Here is a 5,089-nt window from a genome sequence, read left to right on the forward strand (position 1 = left end):
ATGTACAGCGAGCAGTGAACATAGTGAGCTCAGAAAGCATAAGAACAAGTATATACATTTGATTATTTACATTTGATTATTTACAATCTGGGGAGGTGGGATGTGGAAGGGGGAGTGTGTTAGTCAAGGGTTGTAGTTCCCTGGAGGTGTTCTTTTAGTGCGGTTTTGAAGGAGGATAGAGATGCACTTTCTTTTACACCTGTTGGGAGTGCATTCCACATTGATGTGGCATAGAAGGAGAATGAGTTAAGACAGACCTGTGCAAATTAAGGCCCGGGGCCCACATGTGGCCCGTTGAACTTTTCAAACTGGCCCGCCGGACATTTCCAAATAATTTCTTTGATCTTTAAGATGTAAAGTGTAGCTGCCATCATGATGTGCAGTGATGTTTTCTAATGACCGTAAGTCTTCAACTATACAAAGTATTTCAATGCTTGGAATCTGCGCTTTGGGATGATATACCACTTACTGCGCAGTGGAAGAGTGGCCGTGCGCAACCCCAAGGTCCCTGGTTCAATCCCCACCTAGTACCAACCTCGTCATGCCCGTTGTGTCCTGAGCAAGACACTTCATCCTTGCTCCTGATGGGTGCTGGTTAGCGCCTTGCATGGCAGCTCCCTCCATCAGTGTGTGAATGTGTGTGTGAATGGGTAAATGTGGAAGTAGTGTCAAAGCGCTTTGAGTACCTTGAAGGTAGAAAAGCGCTATACAAGTACAACCCATTTATCATTTATTTATTTACTATGGTAATCTAATGAGTTACTATGGTCATCTAATTAGTTACTATGGTAATCTAATTAGTTACTATGGTTAAAGTTAAAGTTAAAGTACCAATGATTGTCACACACACACGAGGTGTGGCGAAATTTGTCCTCTGCATTTGACCCATCCCCTTGTTCACCCCCTGGGAGGTGAGGGGAGCAGTGGGCAGCAGCGGTGCTGCGCCCGGGAATCATTTTTGGTGATTTAACCCCCAATTCCAACCCTTGATGCTGAGTGCCAAGCAGGGAGGTAATGGGTCCCATTTTTATAGTCTTTGGTATGACTCGGCCGGGGTTTGAACTCACCACTAGGCCACTGAGTAGGTCATCTAATTAGTTACTATGGTAATCTAATTACCGTAATTTCCGGACTATAAGGCGCACCAGCTAAATTTAGGGGAAAATACAGATTGCTCCATATATAAGCCGCACCCGACTATAAGCCGCAGGCGTTTTGATGTGTAATTACCGTAGTATATAGGGGTTCCTGCTACCACGGAGGGGATTGTCGGGACATAGATGACTGTTTGGGAACGCAAAGCGTCCCATTTATTAACAATAAATCTTTCAATCATTCAATCAAACTTTCACATCTTTGACATGGCGAACAGCATTCGTGCAGAGTACAAATAATACAATGGTGCAAAGTAATACAAAGTGCTCGCCTGTAACACGGCAGTAAAAGTGCAGTCCCGCGGCCGTTTAGGTTATCAAAATAACCAGCCTACTACCGGTATATGAAAAGTCAGTCTTTAATCATTGTGTCATCGTCTTCCTCCTGCGTACTAAAACCACCGAAATCCTCTTTGTCGGTGTCGGAGAAGAACAGGTCCAAAATGTCGTCGTCAGCCACTCCCTCTCCTTTGTTCTCGCTCTCAAAACCTTCCTCTTCATCAGTAGAATCAACGGCTCCGGCTTAGTCAGCCGTTACGCCGTCCTCTTCATCATCACGACGCAGCAGTCCAGCTTTTCGAAAGCCGTTGATGATCGTGGATGTTTTCACACTTTTCCATGCCGTCAGGATCCACTGGCAGACTTGAGCAAAAGTTGCTTTTCGCATGCGACCAGTTAGGGTGAATGATTTCTCACCGTTAGTCATCCATGCCTCCCACTGAACTCGTAGTGCCACTTTAAAAGCACGATTCACACTGATGTCCAGTGGCTGAAAATGCTTCGTTGTGCCCCCAGGAATCACAGCTGGAATATAGTTTGTGCTCTTGATGGCTGCTTTCACAGAATCTGTTATATGGGCCCTCATGCTGTCCAAAACGAGCAGTGCTTTTTTTTTGCGAAAAAATCCCCCAGGTCGCTTGCCATAGCACTCATTCAGCCATTCCTTCATAACGCTTTCCATCATCCACCCTTTCTGGTTGACTTTTACGGAGATGTCTTTCGGGAATTTTTCATTTGGCATAGTAATCCGTTTAAAAATCACCATCGGTGGAAGCTTTAGTCCGGATGCTGTGCAGCCCAGAACACAAGTGAAATGTGTTCTCTCATGGCCAGTTGTTCTCAGTATGATGGACGATTAATCTTTTTTGTTAACAGTCCTTGTGAGAGGCAAGTCAAAGGACAGAGGCACTTCATCCATGTTTATTATCTCGTCCGGTCCGATGGAATATTCGTCTATCTTTCTTTGTGTGAATTCGCGGAAGTTTGTCATTTTCTCCTTGTGGTCGGGAGGAAGTTGCTGACTCAGAGTCGTCCGTGCCCTAATGGATAGTCCTTTTCGTCTCATAAATCTGAGACACCATGATGGTCCACCTCTAAAATCTTCAATATTCATTTCTTTGGCGGTTGTTTGGGCTTTCAGTCGGATCTGCACGGTGGAAACACCCCGGCCGTCTGCTCTCTGTGTGTTCACCCAGTCCTCAAGAAAGTTTTCAAGTTCCGGCCATCTGCTTTTATTACCTCTGAAGGATTTTTTTGTCTTTTTGCATTGAATCAGTTCTTCATGCTGCCGTCTCCAACGTCTCACCATTGATTCATTGATGTCAAGGGTACGTGCAGCAGCTCTATTTCCTTCTTTGACAGCCAGATCGATTGCCTTTAACTTAAAAGCAGCATCATATGCACTTCTCCGTTTGTTTTCCATATTGAGGGTGTTTGCATGAACACTTCCTTCGCGCAAACTGTCGCTGACGCTCTCCTACTCTTTGTTTTGCTCTCTCTCTTACCTGGCGCCAGATGTCTGCCTCGGTCTCGCGCATCCTCGGTAGTGCGCGCCCCTGGTTACCGTAAGCCGCACTGTTGTATAAGCCGCAGGGACCAGAACGAGGGAAAAAAGTAGCGGCTTATAGTCCGGAAATTACGGTAGTTACTATGGTCATCTAATTAGTTACTATGGTAATCTACGTCACAGCAGCTCAGACGAGGCACCAAGCAGTGTGGGCGGGAAGCGTTTCCACAGACGCGGAAGGAGATTTTCACAACAAAGTTCTAAAGCTTAGTGATATATCAGATTGTCGGTGGGTTTATTTTGTACTCTCCGCGTTCATTTTTCACTGTTTGTTGTATTTTTGTTGCGTTCCACTTGATTGTAAAATATGTCGATCGAAAGGGGGTGTGACGTTTATATTTTGTCAATATATATATATATAATAGAAAAATAGAACATTTTACAATTCCATTAAGTTTTTTAAGGCGGTCTGTCATAACGTTTTTAGCATTCAATCAGACATTATTGTGAGGTTTTGTATTAGTGTTCCTAAAAATAGATATACCGGCCCCCAGACACATTTTTTTCTCTAAATGTGGCCCCCCAAGTCAAAATAATTGCCCAGGCCTGAGTTAAGACCTTTGTTAGATCGGAATCTGGGTTTAACGTGGTTTGTGGAGCTCCCCCTGGTGATATGCTCCAGCACCCCCCCCCCCCCCCCCCCCCCCCCGCGACTCCAAAAGGGACAGGCGGTAGTAAAATGGTTGGATGTAACTTAGCGCCACTTGACTAGGTGTCGTCAATCAATTCCTTTATTGTCATTGTCATAATAACACTTAAGTCATACATGAACAACAAGATTTTTTTTTAGCTTTGTCCAGCAGCATAGAAACTGCATTGATGTGCAGATTGACAATAGTTCCCATTTTAGCATTTTAGCATTGTCAGGAAGATCGCGAAAAGAGGGGTGTGGGGGTGGGAACAGTCAGATGTCTGATGAGTGTTACGTTGATGTTGCAGCAATGCAATGTCCAGAGCACAATTATTGAGGTGGTGAAGAGTGAGGTAATAAGATGGTCCGGGGCAGCAAAGGGGCAGGCTGTTCATTTAGCAGTCTCACAGCCTGGGGATACAGACTGTGAGAAATTCTGGTGGTCCTGGCGCGAATCGATCTATACCTCCTTCCAGAGGGTAGCCGGTTGAAGAGGCCATGTGCTGGGTGGTATCTGTCCTTCAGGATGTTGTGTACTCGCTTTAGGCAGCGAGTTGTGTACATGGCACTCATCTCTGGGAGTATCGTCTTTGTAATTTCCCCCGACGCTTTAACCACTCGCTGGAGGGCCTGTTGGTTCGCTTTAGGGCAGCTAGCAAACCACACTAAAAATCCGTAAGTGAGGACACTGCTGATGGCACAGTTGTAAAAGTTGACCATTGATTTCTGCGGAATGTTTGCGCATTTCAGTTTCCTCAAAAAAAAAGACGTTGTTGGGCCTTTCCGACTGTAGAAGCAGTGTTAATGTCCCAGCATAGATCTTCTGTTATGTTCACCCCTAAGAATTTGAAATGCTTGACCCTTTCTACGAGATTGTTATTAATTAAAAGTGGAGGGCGTATGTTCTGCCCTTTCCTGCGGAAGTCTACAATTAGTTATTTGGTTTTGTTAGTGTTAAGAACCAAGTTATTGTTAGCACACCATGAAGCCAGCTGTTGGACCTCTGCATTGTATGCTGTCTCATCATTATTACTGATGAGTCCAAGCACCGTGGTGTCGTCGGCATATTTGACAGTGATATTGGATGTTGAAGAGGCTATGTAGTTATGTGTGAAGAGGGTGAAGAGCACAAGGCTTAATTAGCACACAACCCTGTGGGGCACCGGTGTTGATGGTGAGCGTGGCAGAAATGTGCTCGCCTATTTTCACATACTGTGTGCAATTCGTTAAAAAGTCCAAAATCCAGTTGCAGAGGAAGGTGTTCAGACCAAGGTTGTGAAGCTTAGATCTGAGTCTGTTTAGCCTTATTGTGTTAAATGCTGAGCTGAAATCGACAAAGAGCAGTCTTGCATAAGTGTCCTTAAGCTCAAGATGTTCCAAGAGTCTATGGATTACAATAGCGATGGTGTGCTATTATTGTGAAAATACGTGCGCTCAAATTGTCTCTGTTTTATTTTG

The sequence above is a fragment of the Nerophis lumbriciformis genome, linkage group LG26 (genome assembly GCF_033978685.3).
Source record: "Nerophis lumbriciformis linkage group LG26, RoL_Nlum_v2.1, whole genome shotgun sequence".
NCBI classification, from domain to species: domain Eukaryota; kingdom Metazoa; phylum Chordata; class Actinopteri; order Syngnathiformes; family Syngnathidae; genus Nerophis; species Nerophis lumbriciformis.